We start from the raw sequence: 13,516 nt of genomic DNA, 5'->3' as shown, positions 1-13,516 counted from the left end.
ACGCAGTGAAATGCACAAATCTGAAGTGTGCGGTTTGATGAGTTTTGAGAAATGTATATATCCATATAATTTACATCCTGTAAAGCTATAGAGTCTCCCCCACCCAAAGTATCCTTTGTAGTTAACGCCTCCCAGTCTCTGGTCAGACAAATATCAGTCTCATTTCTGTCACTATAGGTGAATATTGCCTATTCTAGAAACTCTAGAAAAATGGAATGGTACTGTGTACATTCTTTTCTGTCTGTCACCTTTTATTCAGCATGTGGTTGACATTCATCCGTGGTGTTGTGGTGTCAGTAGTTTATTTCATTTTTATTACTAAGTAGTATTTCATTATATAAATGCACTACAATTTGTTTATTCCCTTTCCTGCTAATGGACATTGGGGTTATTTCTAGTTTTTGACTAATATGACTTAAGCTTCTATGAACATTCTTGTCCTAAGTCTTTCTGTGTTTTCATTTTACTTTGGGTTAATACCGAAAGTGTAATTACTGGGTTGTAGTGTAAGCATACATTCAACTTTACGAGAAACTTCCGAAATTGTAGCATTTTATATCCTTCGAACACTGTTGTAGAGTGTCCTATATCATTATCAACATTAAATGTTGTCTGTCCTGTTTGTTTTAGCCATTTTAGTGGCTATGTACTGGTAACTAATGGTTAAGGATTTTTTTCATGTGTGTATTAAGCATTCACATATTTTTTTTAAAAAAACTTTTCTTAATGTTTATTCATTTTTGAGAGAAAGACAAAGAGCATGGGCAGGTGAGGGGCAGAGAGAGAGAGGGAGACACAGAATCCTGAGCAGGCTCCAGGCTCTGAGCTGACGGCACAGAGCCCGACGTGGGGCTCAAACCCACAGACCGTGAAGATCATGATCTCGGCTGAAGTCAGATGCGTAACCGACCGAGCCACCCAGGTGCCCCATCCATTCACATATTTTTCTTTGTGAAGTTCCTGTTCAAATATTTTGGCCAGTTTTTTGTTGGGTTCTCTTGCAGCTATTAAGTTGTAGAGGACCTATTAAGTATTTTGCGGTCAAGTCTTTTGCCAGGTATATTTACTACGGATATTTTCTCCTATTTGGAGTGCTTTCTTGTTCGTTGCTTTTTTTAAAAAAAATCTGTATTTTCATAATTTCTCCGGTTTATTTTGAAAACAATCTTTTCTGACATGTATCTATGTGAGTTTTAGATTAATTATCTCACAGTGCACAGAAATGACCTATATTTGCCTGTAAATTAAGCACTGATGAATGCTCATTAACATATCAATATTTAAGTATTCCAACATAAAAGAGCTTTTTCTAACTTTGTAATTACTTTCTTCCCTCCTAAGCTAATTTATTTTTGACATTTGGGTTGCACATGCACATAAGAAAATGACACGTTTTGCACACTGACCGTGAGATAAACCAGCGTGTAAGTGTCTTTCTGGATCAGATTAAATTTCCAGGGACAAAGTGGTTCAAATGGGAGCAAATAAGCCTACTTCCTTATAAAATAAACTAAATAAACAAAACCTAGGAAGTATTAAAGGTGCTTAAGATTAATTCCATAAATATTTTTCTGTTTTCTTTAAAAATTTTTTTAATGTTTATTTTTGAGAGAGAGAGAAACAGAGTGTGAGCGGGGGAGCGGTAGAGACGGAGAGGGAGACATAGAATCTGAAGGAGGCCCCAGGCTCTGAGCTGTTAGCACAGAGCCTGACATGGGGCCCGAACTCCCTAAACACGAGATTGTGACTTCAGCCGAAGTCCGACACTTAGCTGACTGAGCCACCCAGGCGCCCTTCTTTTCTTTTAAGTACGCAAGTGTGTATGATGAGCGTGTGTAAATTAACACTTTTCATCTAGGTTGTGCGCTCCTGTGGATGGTGAAGGGCTCTGGTATAAGGAGGCAGTGTGGGAGAACTGGGGGTTTTTATCCTCATCAAGCCGTCCACACTTAGGAAAGAGGTAGGGCAGATGACTTAAGCCTCAGTGGGCTCGGATTTTGATCTGGGTCTGAAAGTAATGCTTATTTCATCCTGTTCTATTTTGTTTGTTCCATAATTTTTGTAACTGGAGGAAACTGGTAGGTTCAACTAACCTAAGGACACTTTACCCCATAAACCATGTGAATCAAAACTCTTCATTCATTCTTCTGCCAAACACAACAACTGATTTTCGTCTATAATTATTTTTTAAGTTAAGAAGGAGCAAGTCAACCAAAGAAACAGCGGTGGCCTCGAACTATGGAATGTTACCGCACTTTGACACATTGACTGAGAGATGCCGAGGCTGTGGGGACTAGTCCCGCTGGCTGCAGCCAGGAATGGATGCAGTGTCATTGAACCTCCTCTAAGCAGGCCCTGCAGCACCTTCCACGCTGCTGGGAGATATCCCGAGGCCGGAGTCACTCCCATAATAGGGATCTCCAATAATAAGTTGCTTTCTTGGATAATAGCTCCCAAGTGGTTCAATTTTAGCTTTGCAGGTTTTAGTTTGTTTTCTTTTTCTAGTCAAATCTCTCAGATTGCGTTCATCCGTACATAGTGTATAATCTAATGTGGCAAAGTCTTCTTGGTAACCCACCTGGACAATGTGATTCGTGGGAGTACCATGCTCCTTCATGCAATTCTGCCCCTGGTAATCGGGAGGGTTTTCTGTTTCATGCGTGGATGTTGTTGCGCTGTCTACCCTCCAATTATTTTAAATGTTTTGATCAGTTACAAGTTTTCTCAAAACTGCTCTTGTGATGAGTGATTGACAGATGTTACCCAGACACAGGAACAGCACTGAGTTGGGCATCTGCTCAGCCATCTTCCCTTGCACACAGAGGCACCCGCTGACTGCATCAGGAATTTTCTCCTGCTCATTTTCATAATGTGTCTTTTGATGAGTTAAAGTTTCTAATTTTGATGAAGTCCATTTCATCTGTTTTCTTCCTTTATTATGTTAATGTGGTTAATTACACTGATGATTTTCAAATGTTTAAATAACACTTTTTTCCTGCCTAAACCATAGTTGATCATGAAATATTATACTTTTTACAAATTGCTGGATGTGGTTTGCTTACTATTTGACTACATTAATAATGAGTGTTAGATCAGTGTTATGCTGCCCTCATAAAATTATTTGAGATGCATTCCTTTCTCCTGAAATTTTCTGAAAGTATGTGTGAAAGTGGTATTTTTTTCTTCCTTAAATGTTTGATAATATTTAAGAGTAAAGTCACTTGACTTTGGAGTTCTTGAAAGAATGCTTTAAATTATAAATTCACTTTCTTTAATAGATATATGTGTATATATAATTTTGATAATTTGCACCTTAGAGGAACTTTTCTATTTCATCTAAACTGTTGAATTTGTTGGCATAAAAAGATGTTCATAATATATCCTTATTATTCTTTTAATATCTCTAGGATCTATAGTAATGTGTCTACTTTTTTTTTTTTTTTCCTTGATGGCATACCTGGTAACTTGTGTTTGCTTTAATTTATGCTCTATCAGTCTAGAGTTTTAACAGTTTTACTGATCTTATAAAAAACCAATTTTTGGGGGGCGCCCAGGTGGCTCAGTTGGTTAAGCATCTGACTTCGGCTCAGGTCATGATCTTGCAGTTTGTGAGTTCGAGCCCTGCGTCAGGCTCTGTACTGACAGCTCAGAGCCTGAAGCCTGCTTCAGATTTTGTGTCTCCCTCTCTCTCTGCCCCTCCCCTGCTCATGCTCTGTCTCTCTCTGTGTCTCAATAATAAATAAACATTAAAAAAAAAAATAAAAAAAACAATTTTTTGCTTTTATTAATTTTCTCTACTGTTTCTCCATTTTATATCTCATTGATTTCCATTCCTAGCTTTATTATTCCTTATTTCTAGTTACTTTGGGTTTTATTTGCCCTTCTTTTTTACCTTCATAAGGTTGACACTTACATCAATGATTTTAAATCTTCTATTCTAAAACTATAAATTTCCCTCTAAGCATGACTTCAGTCAGGCCCACAAATTTATTAAGTCTTCATTATCATTCAAATTTCTAATTTTCCTTGTAATTTATTCTTGCTCTGTGAGTTACTTGGACATAGATTGCTTACTTTCCAAGCGTTTGAGTATTTCCCAGATATCTTTATGTTACTGCTTTCTAATTTAATTTTGTTGTGTTTCAAAAACATTCCTGGTATGATTTAATCTTCTTTGAAATTTTTGAGACTTACTTTATGGACCAACATATAGTTTATCTATAGTTCTATGTGCACATGAGAAGAATGTAAATTCTGCAATTATTGGGTATAGTGTTCTATAAATGTTGATTAAGTGATTCTGGTTGATAGTGTTCAAATCATTATCCTTACTGATTTAATGTCTACTTGACCTATCAGTTATTGAGGGAAGTTCGTTGGAATCTCTAACGAGTATGTTGGCTATGTCTGTTTCTCTTCTCAGTTCTATCAAATTATATATTTCAGTGCTTCATTATTTAAGTACTTTGATACTTCAAGTATTTTCATCCTCTATCAGAAGCATATACATTTAGGATTGTTTACATACCCACTTTATTATTATGAACTATTCCTCTTTACTTATAATACTTTTTTTTTTCCTGAGGTCTGTCTGGTAGGAATATAGTTACTTCAGCTTTTTTATGACTAGTGTTAGCATGATGTATCTTTTTTCATTCATTTTAACCTATGTCTTTATGGTTCAAGTGGGTCTCCTGGAAACATACTAGCATTTGATCTCGCTTCTTTATCCAGACTGATAATTTCCTCCTTTAATGGGAATCTTTAATTCATTTATATTTAGTATAGTTATTAATATGTTTGAGCATAAGTCTACTGTCATGCTATTGTTTTCTATTTTTCCCATGTGTATTTTTTTCTTTTTTATTCTTTTTCTGTTTTCCATTAGAATTGAGTATTTTTCAGTATTCCATTTGATCTCTTCCCTTAGATTATTACTATTGCACTTTGTTTTGTTTCCTCCATGGGTTGCTCTAGGGTTTACACTCTGCAACTTTAACACTCTTAATTCAAACAATATTATACAACATGATATATATATATATTTATTTATTATTTATACTGCATATTGCTATTACTATTCTTTTACTTCTATATATGTTATAAACCCAAATTAATAAGGTTTTTAAAATTAAATTTTTGTTAACTTTCCTGGGATAAACTCTATTACTTTTTATACTGTGTTGGGGTCTTACGAATTTTTTTGTATTATTATTATTATTATTATTTTCACTAATCTCCACCCCTAGCATGGGGGCTCGAACTCACAGCCCCAAGAACAAGAGTCATATGTTCCACCAACTGAGCCAGCCAGGCACTCTTGGAGTTTTGCTAATTTTTAAAGCATTTTTGCATTATGTTAATAAGTGAAATTAACTGTAATTTTATATCCTCATACTAAATTTTTCCAAACTTGGTATCAAGATTATACCAGTCTCATAACACAACTGGGAAGATGTCCGTCTTTTATATTCTCTGAGCACCATCCTCCTGTGCCTAGACGGTTGCAGTAGCCTGAGAGCCGTTCTTTACCCATTCAGTCGTGTCTTATCATACACCTCTGCCTCCAAGTCCATTCGGCACAATGTGGTGATTCTGCTAAAATCCACGTCCCTTGCCTAAAACATGAAATGGTTCGTGGCTCATCTTAGCAACTCAGTAATCATTTGTTTTCTGGAGTTCCTCTGGCATCATACATGCTGAAGTGTTGTCATGTGACCACTGGTATCGTCCGGTACAGGCTCACGGCAGCTTTTCTACCTAACATATTCCCACTTCCTATGGTGTTTCGATTTTGACAATAGTGCCTGTTAACAGCTGTCATTTTTCATGCGGTTACCTGTGTGGTGTGATCTGGGGTCTAGTTAGATGGGAAACATTTAGGGAATGGTCATGAGCATGACATTGTGGATGCAGTGACCAAAAATTCTCTGCATTTTCCCTGGGTGTGGGGGCCAGGGCAGACTTTTACAAGAGTGATACAGTGTTTAAAATAATTGGTGTCAAAATCTGCCCATTTGAAAGCTGTGTCTTCTTAGAGGCAGCTCTACGTCTAAGGTATAGCTTCTATTGGGAGATGTCCCTTCAGGAGAGGCACATTAGGTGCCGTTTCTGAAACATTTAGTAAAAAAATATGTTCAGTGCACATTTTTTCCATTTTAGGTTATCTTCTTTACTGTTCTCCCTTCTTCAATACATGGTGGGATTTCATTTGTTTTCCCGATGCCCTTGTAGAAAGTAGGCCAAAGCACTAAAATATAATCATCCCAGTTTCGTAGAGGAGGACTTCAAGGCTCACTTAGAGGTTATGTCACTGGTCCAGGACACATGTACCATGCAATAGAACAGGGGTGCAAAATAAGACTTGGTTGGGATCTCGGTGTCCTGGTTTCCTTATCCCCCTGAGCACTGCTTTCCTCATAGGATTGATGCGAGGGATTGAAGACCGTGGTATGGGAAGCACCAGCATAGTGTCCTGTCCTGGGTCGTCTTGTACATATCATACCTGCAAGACACATCAAATAAAGTTCCCACCCCAGGGAACTGAAGTACTGTTTATTATCCCTTCGCACAACTCAGTAGATTTTTAGGGCACTGCCTTGCGAGGTGCCAGGCCTTCTGTTAGGTCCTGCGGGTGAAACGGAGGGGATTGAGCAGTGCTCTGCACCCTTCTGGCATCACCGACTGGCGGGGGGGGGGGGACTCAGAACCACGGCGCTACCCCGGGAGAGCAGTGGGAGCAGGGTGGCAGGGAGGTGACTGATTTTACCGGGCAGCATTTTGCAAGAGACTTCAGAGAGGAAGTGACACTGGAGGTAAATCTTGAAGGCTGAGTGGACTTTCCTCAGACGGAGGATGTGGGGCAGAGCACTTGCGATGGAGCCAAGGAGCTATTGCAGCCAGACCTCGGTGAACTGACTCGGGCATGCTTCCGCCGGACTAGCGAGAGATCTCAGATCAATAGTCAACCCTGCTATGGTTTCTTTGTCACTCTGCCTTTTCTTTGGAACGAATGGAGCTTTTTTGTCTTTTGTCCTTATTTTTTCTCCTCTCTGGGGTACAGTGGCAGGTTGTTTTATTTTCCCCTGATAAGTGACTGGTCCGAATAGTATTTCAGTTACCATTTATGGAACAAGGCCAGTATATGTCTTTCATTTATACAGTGCTGACTAAATTGTCCCTTCCTTTCCTCTTTCTGCGACAACCTTCAGCCTATTTGTAACATTTGAAAAACTTCCTTGCGGTGACATGTTTGCAGCCATTTGTTGTAGAGTCTGCTGCCTGTTGGGCTGCTGTCAGTGTTTGGAAGCAAAGCTATGTGGCTGATTGGAAGCTGGTCACCACATCCTGGTGTAACCAGGCCCCTGGTGCATCGTGACACCCCATGTACCTCACACCTGATCTTGGGAATGGATAGAGCTTTATCTTTAAGTTACTTCTTTAGGGTTACGTTAAGCCAGGGGTGTTTTATTTATTGCTTTGCATTTTTCCTAAAATCAGAGATGATTGTTTCAAGGGGTAAACCACCAAAGTAGAATTTTAGCAGCTTGTTCCTGGGACAAGGGGCAGAGGGGACACACTATTAAATACATACAGCGAATATCTTTTGAATCTCTGTACAACAGTTTTCTACTTCATGAGAAGTAGGAGGTGTGGTTGTTGCCCTCCAGGAACTTATAATAGAATCATGGAGAAATACACATACACATTAGATAAAATAGCAAGATGCCATCAAGTGAATTAAAGCAGTATGGAATATACGCAGAAGCCTGAGCAGAGAAAAGGTTGAAGCTATATATACTCAATTTAGGTCAGTCATGACTTCGACCCGCAGCAAATGAAATAATGGTAATAATAAAAATTGCTTACAATCACATGTCATAATCTAACCATGTATCTGTCTATGTTCTTAGGATCTAAAAAAAACCACACACACACACACACACAACACGCACACACACTGACTTTAAAGAAAGAAAGATTTGCATTTTCTTGTTTTTCCGATGTTTTCGTGTTGAGGGGAAATTTCAGTGTCCCAGCTGGACAGATTGTCCAGAAGACAAGGCGTGGTTGGCCAGGAAGGGTCGGCGTCTATGCTGGGCAGCGTAAAGGACACTTTGACCGAACACAGATTTTCTTTAACACAATGGTGAGGAAGGAAAAAGGGAGAAAAACCTGGCCTTTCACTCCTTCACCACGGAAAGTTTTGGAGTAAATGGAACACGGCAAAACAAAATGTAATTTGGAACTGATGTTGAAAGTCAACAAGTTGGAAATAGTTGCCGACTGTTCCATATCAATAAATAACTAGAGCAGATGGAAGAACCAGGTGACAAATATTACCAGAAAATTCTCCTAACACTGGCTAAGCAGTGGGAATTTTCCCCACCGTTCAGCCACAAACTGCTTGTGTCCTGTGGATTTTCAGACTACTTCCAAGGAGTCAGGAAAAGGATAGAATTTTACTTTATGCCTTTGGCAGTGGTTCTGACTGTACTGTGTGTTAGAATCACCTGGTGGGCTTGTTAGACACAGATTGTTGGGCCCTTAGTGCTTCGGATTCCATAAGTGTAGGGCCTGAGAATGTGTGTCTCTAAGAAATTCCCAGGAGATGTTGGCGTTGCTGGTCTGGGGGCCACATTTGGAGAACCACTGCTTTGGGGAGACGTGGCCTGTGACCTGCTTCCGGGTTTCTTGCATTGACCTCCTTGACTCTCATCAGTAATGATATAACTTTGGAAAAATCGAACCCTATATGAGGATCTTGTCTATCACTTGATCTATGCCTTTCCTCTTGTTATTCGGCGTGGCTGTTAGTTTTACCTAATTAAAATGCTGCATCTGGTTTTGGACGGTCTGATTAATTTTGAGGATGGAATTACCCTGAACAGCAATATGTATTTGTTTAGAGCTTCGCTCCCTTCCCTATCAAAGCCTGAGGTTTGATTTCTTTACACATGTATTTTAATAATCATCATCATTAGCGCTGAAATTAGAGATAAAAAATCACAATCACCCCAGTGTATTTTTAGCATCTAAGCATGAACATTTGATTATTGTTTTCTGTTGAGTTTGTCATATGTTCCAGTAATTTCCAATACAGAAGTACTTTTTGTACCAAATAGGTTTGCCTACAGTGGCCAAATGTAGAGACTTCCCATTCTGTGTTATTTTATACTTCCTACTCCTCTCCTGCTTCCCCAAATAGACACAGTCTATATAAGACTAGATTTATTGGATCTTCATGATTTATACAAGGAATGTATAAGTGATTTTAGTTGTCTCCAGAATAAAGATCTCGTTCCCAGAGTAAAAGCTTCTGAAGCCATGTATTGAGAATAAAATGATTTTATTCATTACGGCATTAACTTAAGATGCATTCTTTCAAAAAGTCCAGCCTGTGTCTGGGATTTAACTTTCTCTTGCCCCTGCTGCCTTTCGTGTCTGTTTTCATCAGGGACTATGGCTTAATCTTCTTCCTTGCCCTGCAGCAGGAGATGGTTATTAGCAGCTAACACCGAAGCTCCGGAAAATGCTAGCTCGCGTTTATTTTGTCCACAGGCAGGCCGGCACACATTCCCCAATCAGGGAAAAATAATGCTGCTGGTCTACTGGAGACGAGTCTTATCTCAAGCACCGGTGGGATGCAGTCAGATAAGTGGGAGAGAGCTACAAATAATACATGTAATTGACCTACGTGCTTCCGTATTAGAAGGCCTTGCATTTATGTCCTCCTGAAATAAGACAAGGGGGGTTCCTGGGAGGCAGTAGTTTGCTAAATAACTTGCCCAAGGTCACCCGGTAAAATGACCGGGTAAAGAATTATGGCTTTGTGATCCATTCTTTTCCTCTGCAGCCACATCCTTCTGTTCCTTTCTGAAGAACAGAGTCCATGGCTTATACACAGACACTTGCAGAGAGGCACTTCCGAAAAAATGGAAGATCGTGCGTGCCAGATGAGTTTATTCTGTTCATTTGAAAAGAGTTCTTGGAAGTAAAAATAAGATAAAAACAGAGAGGGAGGCAAACCATAAGAGACTCTTGAATACAGAGAACAAACAGGGTTGCTGGAGGGGAGGTGGGCGAGGGGTGGGCTAAATGAGTGACGGGCATTAAGGAGGGCACTTGTTGCGGTGAGCCGGTGAGCACCGGGTATTATATGTAAGCGATGAATCACTAAATTCTACTCCTGAAACCATTATTACACTATATGTTAACTAACTTGGATTTAAATTTTAAAAATTAAAAAAAAAAAAAAAAAGCTCTTGGATTTTATTGCTGGTCTCTTGGAGTAAGAGTTGGAGGGCATGGAGGTGGTGACTCCAGACAAGGAGATGGTGATTTTCTTCTTTTTTTTTGAAGTTTATGTGTTTATTTTGAGAGAGACAGAGAGCGTGCAGGCAGGGGAGGGGCAGAGAGAGAGAGGGAGAATCTCAAGCAGGCTCTGCGCTGTCAGCCCAGAGCCCAACACCAGGCTCGAACCCAAACTGTGAGATCAGGACCTGAGCAGAAATCAAGGGTCGGATGCTCAACCAACCGAACCACCCAGGCACCCTGGGCACGGTAGTTTTCTATGCCTACAGTAATTCCTGACTATATCCAGAGCTATTCTCTCTTCATTTATCCAAGAATGTAAGTGGAAGGATTTTAAATATAGGTACATTTTCTTAGATGCAGGCAACACAGTGTTCTCCGGCTCATTAAGAAAGATTGCTTGGACGATGTTAATTTGCTGTAAAATTTCTATGAGGTCCAGAGAACCAAACATGGATGCTTTACACCCAGAAGTGAAATAGCCAGGAGAAATGTCAACCTCACCATGCAACTGGGGCAGTGGAAGGTGCAACTGCCCTCCACTGCTTGAACCTTGCAGAACTAGGCACTGGACAGAGGATATTATGCCCAAGCAGCTTCAGAAACGCTAGATGCCTCTGACCATGCTTCTGAAAGAGCCCCTGGCTGCTGCTTCAGGATACCCATCATGGCTTCCTGGTCTCACGTGGGTGTGACAGCAGGGCAGGTCAACCACAGACAGAACCTTAATGACAAGGGGATGTGGGAGTTGTTGTCTTTCACTATAACTCTCTACTGTGGAGAAAAATGTGTTTGGCGGGACCAGAGTGGTTTTGAACAAACCAACTGGCAGAAAATGCCACAACTTGTTCTCAAATTTTATTACTTACCATGGTGTGTATGAAGTCATGCTGTGAACCCATTCCCCTTGCAAATGACCGGCCTGGCTTTACACTGGCTATCAGATGAAAACTAATTTCCGAATTTACGTATAGTATATGAAGACGATTAGTACACAGAAAAGCCTAGGCATGTGCTATGATTCTTATTTAGAACTGAAAGTTGTGTATACCTAATTTGGAGAAACTCCCATTTCACTGAATTTGCATGCCTATAATTTCCTTTAAACTTGCTCAAAGATGGCAGCGTGATGCATGACAAGGGCAGGCATTGTAGCCAGTTGGATCCAGATTCATATCTCAGTGTTGCTACTTACTGAGCTACGTGATTTGGGGCAAGTTGCTAAGCCTTATCGCTTTTCGCTGGCGAGAACACTGGTGCCGGTGTTAGAAGCCTTTAGCCCGTTGAGCTCTGTGTAACTTAAGTGGGGTCAGGTTTGTCTGGCACATGGCAGACACTGGTGAATAGTAGTTTTTCCTTCTACTGACCATGGTGCGATGATGCCATCGTCTGATCCTTTCATTTTGGTCTACCTGTGTATTTATTTTCCAGTATGTATCATGAATTTAATCACACAGTTTATTGCTTTAATATTGTTCTCAGGTTATCCCACGTTTACGTTGTCTCCCGGTTAGTGACTGGAGAAGAGAGGGTGTGGCTTCTTGTTATTTTGCCTTATATCTTCTCTCTGATTTCTACTTCCTCCCTAAGTAACTGAAAGAAGTGTGATTGACTAGATCAGAGCCGCTGTGAATGGCTGCACAGGCTGTACACTGAGCAAGAGCCCCACATCTCATGGAATACCAGTCACACTGAGTATTCATTACCCTCATCATGTATATTTTAATAATTAATCATATTACACTTACGTGTAGTAGGTCTTGTCCTGATAACGTCAAGATGATATGGAAACTTTTCAACAAAAAGAAGTGGCATGTCTTGAAGAAGGGCACCTCCTTCTGTTTTGCACAAATGGAAGATGTAGGCACCACATAGGCTGGCAGTGGCCCTGGATAAGTTAAAAAAAATTTTTTTTTAATGTTTATTTACTTGTGTGTGTGTGAGAGAGAGAGAGAGAGAGAGAGACAGACAGACAGTGTGAGTGGGGGAGGGGCAGAGAGAGAAAAGGAGACACAGAATCTGAAGCAGGCTCCAGGCTCTGAGACGTCAGCACAGAGCCCCACGCGAGGCTCGAACTCGCGAACGATGAGATCATGACCTGAGCCAAAGTCAGACGTTTAACCAACTGAGCCACCCAGGTGTCCCGCCCTGGATAAGTTAATGATATCAACCAATGACAGAGCGTTTTGGAAGCCATTCACCTCTTCATGCAGTGATCATTTTTTTGGTGCCTCATATGTACCAGGCACTATTTGCAGCAGTTAGAGATACCATGGTGATAACATACAGTTACACTAGTTTCCTAGAGTTGCCTTAAATCAGCACAAACAGAAATGTGCTCTCTCACAGTTGTGGAGGCTGGAAATCTGAAATCAAGGTGTCAGGATGGCCGTGCTCTCTCTGAAGGCTCCAGGTAGAACCTCTCCCTGCCTTGTCCTGGTTCCTGGTGGTTGCAGACAATCCTTGGCATTCTTTCTTTGCCTTGTAGACAACACTTTAATCTCTGTCTCTGTTTCCACATGGCCTTCTTCCCTGTGTATCTGCGTGTCTTTGTGTATCCTTTCCTCTTCTTATCAGGATGCCAATCATTGGATTTAGGGCCCACCCTGGTCTAGTAAGTAACTTAACTAATTACATGTGCAAAGACCTTGTTTCCACGTGAGGTCATTCTCACAGATCCCGGGGTTAGGACTTCAGCATATCTTTTTGAGGGATTCAGCCAGTTACAGTCATGGAGCCTATATGATTATACCTGGAGATGGAGGACGGCAGACAAATAAAGGAACAATAATTATATAATATGTGAGTGATATTATAGCACTGCTATATTATATGCTATATATATATATATATATATATATATATGCTATATATATGATATTATAGCAGTGCTAAGAAGAAAACCCAGCCTCAGGGCACAGGAGTGGTGTGTGTGTGTGTGTGTATATGTGTGTATATTTCTATTTTAGATTGTTGGGTTAGGGAAGGCCTTACTGTTAAGGTGACAGTTGAGCAGAGACCCGAATTAAAAGAGTAGGCCAGCAGTCTGGATTCTGGGGAGGGAATTTCCAGGCAGAGGAAACAGCCAGCATGCTGAGCATCTGAGAAGCTGCCGGGAGGCCTGTGTGAGAGAGACTCGGGGGGAGGGCAGTAGGAGGTGAGGACAGGGAGGAAAGTGGGGACAAATCATATAGGATGGTGG

The 13,516-nt window shown here is 40.5% G+C and overlaps 1 protein-coding gene and 1 pseudogene across 2 annotated transcripts in view; one reads left to right on the top strand and one right to left on the bottom strand.

Moving 5' to 3' along the window:
• DISC1 (DISC1 scaffold protein) overlaps positions 1–13,516 on the top strand; it is a 351,679-nt gene that overhangs the window by 220,685 nt on the left and 117,478 nt on the right. The window lies entirely within an intron of this gene.
• Positions 2,331–2,809, bottom strand: LOC112851465 (low molecular weight phosphotyrosine protein phosphatase pseudogene; annotated as a pseudogene).

Source organism: Puma concolor, chromosome D2 (genome assembly GCF_028749965.1).
Source record: "Puma concolor isolate L17-30 chromosome D2, mPumCon1.1.hap2, whole genome shotgun sequence".
Taxonomy (NCBI): Eukaryota; Metazoa; Chordata; class Mammalia; order Carnivora; family Felidae; genus Puma; species Puma concolor.
The sequence above is the reverse complement of the archived record's forward strand: the minus strand, read 5'-3'. Positions and strand labels throughout refer to the sequence as shown.